The 12,822-nt window shown below is 37.7% G+C and overlaps 1 protein-coding gene across 13 annotated transcripts in view; it reads left to right on the top strand.

Moving 5' to 3' along the window:
• TTLL5 (tubulin tyrosine ligase like 5) overlaps positions 1 to 12,822 on the top strand; it is a 240,495-nt gene that overhangs the window by 191,636 nt on the left and 36,037 nt on the right. The gene's annotated exons all lie outside the window — the stretch shown is intronic.

The following is a 12,822-nucleotide window of genomic DNA, read 5'->3' as shown; positions in this document are numbered from 1 at the left end:
AGTAGAAGAGGGTAAAGGGGGTCAAATAAATATATGGTGATGGAAAGAGAACTTACTCTGGGTGGTGAGCACACAATGTGATATATAGATGATGTAATACAGAATTGTACATTTGAAACGTATGTCATTTTACTAACCATTGTCACCCCAATAATTTTTAGTTAAAAAAAAAGAAAATCCCATTTACAATTGCATCAAAAAGAATAAAATTTAACAAATAAATTTAACCAAGGAGGCACGAGATCTGTACACTAAAACTATAAGACACTGATGAAATAAATTAAAGACGATATAAATAAATGGAAGGATATTCAGTGCTCATGGATTATAAGAATTAGTATCGTTACAATGTCCATACTACCCAAAGCAATCTACAGATTCAGTGTAATTCCTATCCAACCAGCAATGGCATTTTTCACCAAAAAAAAACAAGGTAAAACCTGTATGGAACCACAAAAGACTCCAAATAGCCAAAGCAATCTTGAGAAAGTACAACAAAGCTGGAGGCATCACACTTCCTGCTTTTAAACTATATTACAAAGCTGTAGTAATCAAAATAGTATGGTACTGGCATAAAAACAGACAAACAGATCAATGGAACAGAAGAGAGAGCCCAAAAATAAACCCATGCATATATGGCTCCATAGGTTCACATTTAATATTCTCCCTCTGCTTAATCACATAGCAGTGGTAAATAAAAGGCTTAAAGAAGAAAACCAAAAGGACAAAGGAGCCAAGAATATACAATGGGGAAAGAACAGTCTTTCAAATACGTGGTGTTGGGAAAACTGGATCCCTATCTTATACCATGCACAAAAATCAACTCAAAATCGATTGAAGGCTTAAACATATGACCCTGAAACTGTAAAACTCCTAGAAGAAAACGGGACAAACTCCTTGACATTGGTCTTGGCAATGATTTTTTGGCTTTGACACCAACAGCAAAGGCAACAAAAGCAAAAATAAACAAGTGGAACTACATCAACTTTAGTTTCTACATCAACAAAATGAAAAGGCAACCTACCAAATGGGAGAAAAGATTTACAAATCATTTATCTGATAAGGGGTTACTTTCCAAAATATATAGAGAACCCGTATAACTCAATAGCTAAAAAAAAAAAAAAAAAAAAAAAAAAAAGGTCCAATTAAAAAGGCAGGGAGCTGAAGAGACATTTTCCCAAAGACATACAAATGGCCAACAGATATACGGCAATGTGTTTAACATCACTAATCATTAGGGAATGGTGAATCAAAACCCCAAGAAGATACCCCCTCGTTACTTGTTAGAATGTCTGTTGAAAAAAGACAAGAGATAAGTATTGGTGGGGATGTGGAGAAAGGGAACCCTTATGCAATGTTGGTAGGAATGTAAATTGGTGCAGCTACTGTGAAAAATAGTATGGAGGTTCCTCAAGAAATTGAAACTAGAACTACCATATGATCTAGCAATTCACTTCTGGGTATATATCCATAGGAAATTAAAGCAGGATATTGAAGAGATGTCTGCACTCCCGTTCATTACAGCGTTATTCACAATAGCCAAGATATGGGGAAAACCTACATGTCCACCAATGGATGAATAAAGATGATGTGATTTTATAAAATAGAATATTATTCAGCCGTGAGAAAGAAGGAAATCCTACCATTTGCAACACCTGGATGGACCTTGAGGGCATTGTGTATGCTAAGTGAAATAAGCCAGACAGAAAAAAACAAATACTGCCTGATACTACTTAAATGTGGAATCAGGAAAAAAAGAAAGTCAAACTCATAGAAACAGAGAATAGAAAAGTGGTTGCCAAGGGCTGGGAGTTGGGGGAAATAAGGAGAGGTTGGTAAAAGGGTACAAACTTTCAGCTATAAGATGAGTAAGGTCTGAGTATCTGAAGTAACATATGGTGGCTATAGTTGATACCACTGTATTATATCATTGAAATTTGCTAAGAGAGTAGAACTTAAATGTTTTCACCAAAGTAAATAAACAAACAAATGAGTAGGTGATGGATTTGTTAAATAACTAGATATGAGGAATCCTTTTACAATGTATACATATATCAAATTACCACGATGTACACTTGAAATACCTTAACAATTTTATATGTCAGTTATACCTCAATAAAGCTGAAGTATTTTTAAAAATGAAAAAAAAATTGTACATAACAAATTTTATATTTTAAATGTAGTTAAAGATGTACTAAAAGGTAAATTCATAACCTTAGCATTTTTGTTGTTAAGATACAGAAAGATTGAAAAGAAATCAACCAAGATACAAATAGCCAATTGGCTTCAACTGATACACTGGCTTCTGCTGATTTTCCAGAGCGTCGTCGTGTTGAAAAGAATTATGAGGACTTCTCTGAGCTTAGCAAGAAAAGAGTGCTTTGTAGATTAGTAATGTCTACCACAGACAGAAAAGATGCTAAAGTGGTGAATAGGCACACAACATATTTGTCATACTTGAACTAAGCTTTCATCTCTTGAAGTTAGAAAAGGGTCAACAAAACAAAGCTAAGAAAAACAGATCAAAGGAAATCAAGAAGAAAAGCAACATAAAGAAAAGCAAGCAAGAAAATTAGTTAAGTTCAAAACCCTATTCAGTTTGGGTAGGGGGACAGGGAAGGAAAAAATACACATAGCTCTGCCAGAAAAATAAGAGAATTAAAAAGAAAAAGGTTTTTAAAGTTGATAGGGGAGATTAAAAAATTATGAGAACACCATGCACAACTGTATGCTACTAAATTTTAAATACTGGATGAAAGGTAATATTTTTAAAAGTAAGAACTATCAAAATCGGTTCTTGAATAAAAAGCAAACCAAGTAGAGGAAGGTAGAAGTTGTAAAACTGTCCAAATTTGTGTTGAAGAAATAAGGTACACGAGTAGGCCTAGGAAGCAATTTTAAAATATCATCTCTGAAATAGCCTTTTGACCTTTTTTCTGAAATCTTTGGAAGCTTCCAAGTACCCGCAAGATAAAGTTGAGAGTCCTTACTCTTACATTAATGCCTTCTGCAATCTGTCCTCTAGCCTGTCTCCGGCCTTCCCTATACTGCACTACCCCCAGCACTGTCTGCTCCATCGTCGTTCCTACATGCGCATGTCAACCCCTCTGCACAGAATGCTCTTAGCCCTCTTGAATCTAAGTCCTGCCTTTTATTCAAGATCAGGTTTTTAATTTATCACCTTGAGGCTTTAGCAACTACCTCATTCTCAACTCAGCTGACTCTACCATCTACCTCCTTGTCTTATTTTTTCCTTTTATATGTGTTCTGCTTCCCATAAATCTTGTAGGGACAGATAACCGTGACCCTTTACCTCATATATATTAAATGTCCACTATGCTGTGCAATGCTCTGGATATTGATGATAACACCAATGGACAAGACAGACATGAGCCCTGCTTTCATGAAGTTTATTTTTGTAAAAGGCGAGATAAGTTCAGTCCCCAGCCCCTGATATCGCTCATATTCATGAGTTCTCAGGAAATGGTGGTGTTGGTGGTGATGGTGGTGGTGACATAGTATTTTGCATCAAAGTGCCTGCATCAAGGATCACTAAATAATGATTATCATTAGTCATTTATACCATGTAGAGTGTGTGTGGGAAGCAGTACAACACAATTACTAACAGGCCAAGGTTTCAAATTAGATTTGCATCCTGGTTCCTTCACTTAATTGACTTATTTAGGGATACCTCGAAGCTTCTATTTCATTATCTATAAAAGATTACCTTCATCATGGAGTTGTTCTTAAGATTGAATGAAGTAATTTATTTCCCTGACATATATTAAGTGTCCAGTGCGTGCTGGTTGGTGTAATTGTAATTTCTGCTGCTGCTGTTGTTCCCTATTAAAAGAAATCACATTTTGTTGTTAGTAAGATGATATCCATAAGTATGATTTGGCTTTAGTTAGCAAGGCTATGGAAATTCAAACACATTCTGATCTCCAGAACACTAATAACTCTAATGACTATTGAAGGCAAAGGCTTAGTTTCAAACAAAACAAAAGATTAGATTTGGACCTACTGACTTCCAGTCAAGTTGGCTCCATAAGTTCACACTTAATATTCTCCCTCTGCTTCAAACACATAGCAGTGATAGATAAAAAGCTTAAAGAAGAAAACCAAAAGCACATAGCTGAGTTCAAAACAAGGGATATGTCTCCCTGGCCCCAAGATACACAAAAATAAATGAGAATCAATGAACGAGGCTGCATCAACAAGCTTTTTGAACTCTGCTTTGGAAGCAGGCAGTGGCAGCGTGGAGCTCAGCTCCTGTGGCACATTGGGGCCTGCAAGTGCCCTGTCCAAGAGGAGAGACTAAAGTTAGGCTCATTAATTGGAAATAAAACAGTGATTTTTCACCTGGGGATGATGTTGACACTGTCTGGAGTCATTTTTGGTTGTTATAACTGGGCAGCAGGGGGTGTTGCTACTGGCACCTGATGAGTAGAGTCTTGGGATGCTGCTAAACATACTGCAAAGAACAGGATCGTTCCCCTCAACAAAGAATTATCCAGTCCAAAGTGTCAACAGTACCAAGATCAAGAAATCCTGAGCTGAAGAATTGAAGAACTCAGTGGGCTCCCCTAATGGGAGACTGAGAAAACTGGCACGGGCCCTCTTTATATGAGATAATGGGCCTACAGGGTCAGGAAGATAATAAATATACCCTTGCAAAGTCATGTCTTAGAACTCATCTGGATTTCTTAATATCACTGAGGCAAGAGCACCAAAATAACACTATAAAGTCTGATTCTGGACTGGGGGAAGGGGGACTGGGTGGAGGCAACTATAAAAATCTTCAGACAGGGAGGGGCGAGCAAGTAGAGAGACAAGGGGGGAAATGATTTCTGTTCAAAATGAGCCTGCAAACCAAAATTCCAAAACACATGACTAAATCTAATGCTAAGAAAGGTTGCCAACAGAATCAACAACTAGAACATGAATTCCTTACAGATGAAATTAGCATTTTTTGAATGGTCAGACATGTTGAATTATGTATCTACAGAATAGGAGTGTCTTGCGGAACATGACATGTGACTCTAATAGGACTATCAGTAGAGAGACCTGAGGGATAGGTGGGCAAGCAATACTTAAAAAAAAATAACTGATAATTTTCTGAAATCGAAGAAAGACATGAGTCCTTAGGGAATTCATTCCATGTACCAAAATAAATGCACCTTTAGACACATCATAGTGAAACTGCAGAACATTAAGCATAAAGGGAAGTCTCACATACTACCTGAGAGAAAATTCATTTTACAAAGGTACACAGAATACCAGGATTCTTCTCTCTAGCAATAATAGGTAGCCGAAGACAAGAGCTAATGGCTTCAAAGCTCTAAAATAAAGGAACTTTCAGCCTAGAATTTTATACATAGCTAAACTGTCGTTCAAGAGAAAAGGCAAAATGAAAACAATTTGAGATACTTAAAGTCTGAGTGTAACACCCATGACCTTCACTGAAAGAACTAGCAAAGGCTGTGTAGGATAAAAGTGAACACAGAAGTGTTGGATGACAAGAGGTACAAAAGTTTTATAAAATGTCAATCAGTGTTATTGACTATACAAATAATTGTTGGTCTTTAAAAAGATAAAACACGTTTAAGGCAGCACAGACAAGATTCAGGCACAAGAGTATTCAGTGGATAGTGAATGTATTACCAGTCTGTGTCAAGTTTAAGGCAAGACAGAAATAAGGAATGGCTTCACACTTTCTTACACAAAAAGAGCTAAATAATTGATATAGTCTGTAGCTTTCAAACCAAGAAAGGGAGAGAGAAGAGAATGTAGCAACTTGATGAATCCAGTAGAAAGCAGGAAGGGGGAGGCGGGGTGGAGCTAAGGAAAAGGATGGTAGATGGAAAATAAAAACTAAGGTGAAAATAAATCCAAATATATGAGTAATCACAATAAATGTTAACAGATTATACTCTTCTGTTAAAAGATAGATTATCAAATTATATTTTTAAAAAATGTTTCTTATAGGTTGCTTAAAAGAGATAAATCTGTGTAATTTTACTAACAATTGTCACCCCAATAAATTTAAAAAAAAACAGCGAATGAAACCAAAAAAAAAAACCATATGAAGTTTATTCATATATTTATTATTTCTGTTAATCCTTGAGCATTAAAAATGAAACTATTTAAAAATAAAAAAGAAAAAGGTAAGTCATGTAATACTAATTTGAAAGAAAGCTAATATAGCAATAGGTAAAACAGAATTAAGCAAAAGCATTAATAAGGATAAAGAAAAGCATCTTGTATGTACTTAACATTATAAATTCAAAATATATAAATCAAAAGCTGACAAAATTATAAGGAGAAATTGGCAAAGCAGCAATCATAGTGGGTGATTTATTAGGTTGGTGCAAAGTAATTGTGGTTTAAAAGGTTAATAATTGCATATTTCACTTAACATAATGTTCTCTAGGTCCATCCATATTGTTGCAAATGGTAAGATTTCATTCTTCTTTATGGCTGCGTAATACTCCATTGTATAACTGTAAACCTGAACCTGAACAATAATGAATGTCAACTATAATTGTGTGTGTGTGTGTGTGTGTGTGTGTGTGTGTGTGTGTGTGTGTGTAGAGTTACAAGAAGTGGAATACAGCATTAGGAATAGGGGCAGTGGAAATGTAATGTGATGTCAGAAGGGTAGTATATGTGGGAGGGGGGTTATCACTGTGTGAGGGATATAAATGATAAATGTTTAACTGTTACATTGTTTTGTACACCTGAAACTAATAAAAGTTAAAAAGAAGTAAAACAATTGCAAAAACCGCAATTACTTTTGCACCAACCTAATAGTTAAATGTACTTCTATCAGTATAAGTAATTCCAGCAAAATTTTCTGAGGATTTTGAATATTTGAAATGCAGAATTAATAGTGTGCTTTAAGTGGATTTTACATTTTCTGCAACATGGATGGATCTTGAGATTGTCATGCTAAGTGAAATAAGTCAGAAAAAGTCAAGTATCATGATTTCACTCATGTGGGATACAAAACTGAAAGCAACAAACAAACAAAAACTCCTAGACACAAACAACAATTTAGTGGTTACCAGAGGATAAAGGGAGAGCTATAGAAAAAGGGAGCTAAGTATACGGTGACAGAAGGAGATTTTACTTTGGGTGGTGAACACACAATGCTAATATACAGATGATGTATTATAGAAGTGTATACTTGAAACCTATATAATTTTATTAACCAATGTCACCCCAATAAATTTAATTTAAAAAATAATCTTAAAAAAAAGTAAGTGGCTTTTAATGTTTTTGACCAACACTTATGATTGAAAAAAATACATTTTATATGCAACCCAGTAAAAATATCTATATATGTATATGAAATAAAAATTTTACCAAATACTATTCCCTGTTCTTTTGAAAATGCTGATTATGTCCTCTAAATTTTACAGTGCCCTTATGAGTCGTAATTCACAGTCTGAACAACATTAATAGCTATGCATAGACTCCCGGGCTCAAAAGAGAGAGTACACATTCTTTTCAAGTATACATGGAACATTTACAAAACTTCCACTCATTGTCACAAATGAAGGCTCCACACAAGCAAAAAATCAGTATCAATTCACACTCTAACTACAGTAAATACACTTAAATTAGAAATAATTTAGAAAAGCAGTTTTTTAAAAATGCTTTGTGTTTGGAAATTAAAAAAAATAGAGTACATAATACTCATGTATTAAGAGGTAGTCGTAATGAAAATCATAAAACATTGAGACCTGAAAGGCTGTAAAAGTCCTGCAAATTTGTGGGATAGCCAAAACTGCACTCAAAAGTAAATTTGTAACTTTAAATATGTTTATTAAAAAGACAAGAGGTATTGAAAATAAAATGAGTTAATGATTTAACTTGAAAAGCTATAAAAAGAACAACCATAAATTAATCAAAATAATACAAAAATAAAGAAATCATCTAGAACAGCCTGGTACGTGGGGAAACAGGAGAGAAGAGTGCCTCATCCAGGGTTTGGCACGTGATAGGTAGTCATTAAAAACTTGGTGAAAGCATGAATAAAATTGACAACACAATAGAGAGCACCACCTCTGGAAAGGTTAATAAATTAAAAAAGAGAAAAGACCGCATAAATAATTTTAGGAATAAAAAGGAATGTAATGACAAATATAGTGGATTAAATAACGTGTTGCCAGCATATTTATAAAAAGGAGTCCTGTGGACCACTGCTCCACAAAAGTTGGCTTCACTAAGTGTTCCTTGAATTGGTTTTGGAACCAGACCCAAGTTAATGATGTTCTAATTGTTGCTTGCTAAGGATTAGCATATTAGGTTCTGGTTGTGAAATGCATATGTAATTCCTGGACTGATAGATAAAAGGAAAAGGCACACATACATTATGTTAAGGTAAGTTGTAAGATACTTAATCTGTGAGTAAATGTTTGCTTAGAAGAGTCCATGTTCTTTCTTTTGGAATGCAGTTCTTTAACCGAACTTGCATCTGGGGATTTCTTCTCTCCTTTGGGAATTGAAAGAGGTTGGTTGTCACCTGTATTTTATAAAAATGATCTAGTTTGGGGGTGTTTCTTTTCAGGACCTTCACAAATGCCACTGTGTGTGTTTGCCGCAGCCCTGGCGAGGTCAGCATTTCAGCTCTACTCTTCCTGTAAAACCTTGAGTATTTTCTTTCTGTGGGTCCTTCCTTCTACAGAAAGGTCATCCCTGATGTGATGGCATGAATCCAAGATAAACTTTTACCCGAACCATTGAAATAGAAAACTAGTACCTCTGTGTTAGAGATGTGGAAAGCCTTGAAAAGAATCCGAAGAGAAACAATATAGCAGCAAACCACAGTCAACCTTGTGAAGTAATGAACAAAACAGATCTTAAAGAAAGGATATCACTTTCAGAAAAGTTTCCATTGATCAAAATAATGGAGGGGGAGGGGGAAACAGAGGAAACCACAAATAAAAGAGCTAAAAGGTCCACAAAAAAGCACATCAGAAACCTTACCAGCAAAATGTATAGTGGAGATTTTGCTCATTATAACTCTTATAGACTGGTGATGATACGTTCTGTGGGCCGGCTGTATGGTGTGGTCTTGATGCCAGTAGAATTCCTAGCCAGCCGTTTGATCCGCTTGTATTGCCTAAGTAGAGACCTGCACTAGAAGAAATCTTTCAAAATGATAAATATAGGAGATGATTTGTTTGCAATGCGTTATTGAACAGCTTCTTTGAAAGGCCCAGAAGAGCTGTTTCTGCTTACTCAGAATAGGAATGGTGCCCGTGGCAGACTCTTTCTTGGACTTCAGGAAAACAGAAGGGGCAAGAGGAGTAGACAGGAGTAGAGCGAGCGAATTGAATTCTGGGTTAGGAAGGGTACATTTAATATTTAAGAAAACTAGCTAGGAACATGTCTGAAGGAAGGATACTGCCTTAGTTGAAAAGAGCATGTCACTCACTGTTAAAGGCATTCTTCTAATTCTTTGTTGCTACTATTCATGACCACATTTCTCATCTCAGTTTTTAAGCGGCTCAGTTCATCGGGAAGCCTGCCCTTCAGCAGGTAGTTCAGGCCCTTCTCTGCAGATGAACTAAAACCCTTTACCACAGCTGATTATTTTAGTGAGCCTCTAGCTGTCAGCCTTTGACCATCCATCCAACACCTCTCCATCTCCTAAACCTTGTACCATTTCCAAGAAGAGCAATTAAGGAATGCGAGTGGGGCCGGATGGCCACATCTCGCGCTCCCAGGTAGGGTCTGGACTCTAACTTTTGTGTAATAGAAAGTTACCAGCACCTGTCTTGTCCCGTCTTTTCAGTGTTGCTCACCACAGAACTCTTGATACTTTTGTAACTTCAGTTTTTCTAACTTCACCCTTAGCCGTGTTTTGTATGTACTGTAATCAGAAAGCAGCAGGGAGTGGACTGCACATTTAACTTTTGCATTCAGGTATTTAGAGAGAAGGAGAAAGTGCAGCTTCAATAAAGTGGCTGTTTCCATTTGCTGTTCCACTCAGGATAAGAAAGGAGATGTTTTGTTCCTCCAGTCAGTCTCATTTCCCGTGAGCCTCTCCGCCAGGAGGAGCAGCCCCCTCTAGTAGGTTTTATTTTCTTGCTCAGAGACACAGTTTATGCAACATGGCCGCCTGCTATAAGCCAACTGCTTTATTTGGTGTACAATTGAAGAAACCATGATTCATTCTGATGCTGGCAGAAAAAAACGTGTGTTAGATTTATTAAGAGAGAGTCTGTCGATCTCAAATGAGAACTTTCTTCCACAAGGATTTTAAGAGTAATTGTGACTATGAGATTTCTGCCTTGTAGGCTGCCAGTTAATTACCTTTTGACTTAAATAACAAATTGTTGTTAATGTACAGGTTCTGAATGTCTTGTGGTCATTTTTCTAGTTTTGCACTAGTATCTCATACTGAGTTAGAGTCCATGCCTCTTCCGAGTTAACATTTCTGTGTGTAGATAAACTTATAGTGAATGCAAAGATTGTCAGTATTCCTAAGTAAAAATAACGACACTAATAATTATGTTTATTTAGCCCTTAATATAATACCAGACACTGCGCTAAGATGTTCTTTTCATCCACCCTCTGATTTTCTCCTCAAAACCCTATGAGGTAAGTCCTTTTATCCTGATGTGAAAACACAGGAACTGACTTAGAGACAACCAAGGGAAAACATACATACCTTCTTATATATTCCCTAAAACACAGGTATTCCCAGGAAAGCAGCAAAGAACCACTGCAGGAGCAGATCAGCAAGTACAAATGAACTTACAGGCTGCAGACAAGCTGTATTTCCAGAGTTCTCATTTAGGACTGGCTTGTGCAGAATTGCCGTGTATTTTCCTAAGGAAATGATGTTATCACAACAAAAGCATATTTACCCATAATGTGCCTAGAGTAGTAATAACACCAACCCAAACCATTTTGTGTACCAATGTTTTCATGGAAAAATTCACTCAGAGTTTCCCCTTGGATGACTATGGATACATTTCTCCACCACCGGGGAAGGGGGGACCCTATGCTGGAAACAGTTAGAATTCATTAGAAATGTTCAAAGTCGGATTCAGTGGTGGCTCCCAAGGCCTGTGATGGGTGTTGACACAGGGAGGAGGATGGAGAAGTGAGTGGAACTAGGTAGAGAAGGGGACATAGGGTCAGGAGATCTTGGGTGAGAAACTGGAGAAAGCGTGTGAGAGTGAAGGGTAGGGTGGGTGCTCCAGAGAGGAGAGGGAGAAGGTTAGAGAGTTTGGGGACCCAGAACTCGCTAGGTCTAAACCCCTCAGATAGTTCCTTGTTCATGACCTTTGTTTCTTCGGCTCATTCCACAATTTTGCTGCCCTCTTCCCTTTCTACTGCTGACACTCAGGGCTTCTCTTTTGACACTCAGGTCAGCCCCAGGGCTTTTCCTGACTTAGCTGCTCCTAACCCAGGCGAATGGCCCTAAGGGTTTTTAACTTCTATAAAAGAAAGAGCCCATCCTTGGCCCTCTAGAACTTTTCCTTTTTCACTTGGACCTGGAATAGCAAACATCAGCCTACAGATACTTTGGGTGCTTTGGGGGTCTGGGGGGGTGATTCCCTAAGGAGCTGAAATAAAATGCATAAGTATTCCAAGTAATGGGTGAGGCTTGTAGGAAAGGGGAAAAGCCCTTTGCTCCTTTTGCTCCTCTGCCTCTATGGCATCTTCAAAATGAAAGTGGACGGAGGGGCATTGGCACCAAACTGCAGCTTGGCGGGGTTGGAGGTGGGGAGGTGTGCAAGACAGTATGATCCTTACATCACTCCTGGGCGGTGTTCTCAAGGCGCTTGTCTCCATCACTGGTGTGGGGACCCCCTGGGTTCCTGAGCCTCTGCCTGACTCTCCAAGTGGTCCTCATGCCATCTTTCTCTTTACCCGCTATCCAGGGTTTTCCTGACTTCTCTGGTGATATGAATAACCTGGGCACTATAAAAAGTCTACATTCTCAGGCCCTCTCCCAGACCCACTCAATCCAAATCTCCAGCCAAAGGGCCTGGAAAGGTGTATGATTAACAAGTTATCAAACACTGCTTGGCTACCCCCTTACCTTGCTGGTCTTTAAAGGTTCCTAGCATATTCTAAACCCCTTTCTGCCTCAGGATCATTGTATATGCTGTTTCTTCTCCGTGAAAAGCTCTTCCTGTTCCCTACTCTTAGCTAATGCCTATTTCTCATAACTTCATGACAGCTGCAAGCAGATTTCCATATAAGACCATCCTCACCATCTAAATCAGGTTCCCCTGTTTCATTCTTTCAGAACACCTTCTACTTTTTCTCTTTAGCATTTACCGCACAGTATGTATCTTATGTGTTTGTTTAACGTCTGCCTCAGTATACTGAGCACAGGGAATACTCAATATTTTGTTGCATGAAGGAATGAATAAATGGAAAAATAGTGCTGGGAGCGGGAGGGGTACTAAGGTTGGATTGGATGCTGCTCAACACACAAAGCTCTGAGCCTCCCAGGCAAACGTTTCACACGTCAACTCAAATCAAGGCAGATAGACCCAATGAGGAAGTGTGCTTCTGGGGGCAATGGGTCAGATTATTTCAAAGAATAGTTATTAAATACCCAATGTGTGCAAAATGCAATATCAGGAGCTCTGGACACAACTGTGAATAAGACTAATACACTGTCTTTCTTTTTGGAGCTTGCATTCTAGCAAGGATGACAGGTGTGATGCAACCAGTTATACGGTTTCATAATTATAATGTTGATAAATGCAATGAGAAGATGACACGGGTGTAAGAGCCTGTAATGGAGACTGGCATGGTCTGTGGGGCATCAAGCTAGTCACAGAA

This window comes from Rhinolophus sinicus, linkage group LG03, assembly GCF_036562045.2.
Source record: "Rhinolophus sinicus isolate RSC01 linkage group LG03, ASM3656204v1, whole genome shotgun sequence".
In the NCBI taxonomy this organism is placed as follows: Eukaryota; Metazoa; Chordata; class Mammalia; order Chiroptera; family Rhinolophidae; genus Rhinolophus; species Rhinolophus sinicus.
The sequence above is the reverse complement of the archived record's forward strand: the minus strand, read 5'-3'. Positions and strand labels throughout refer to the sequence as shown.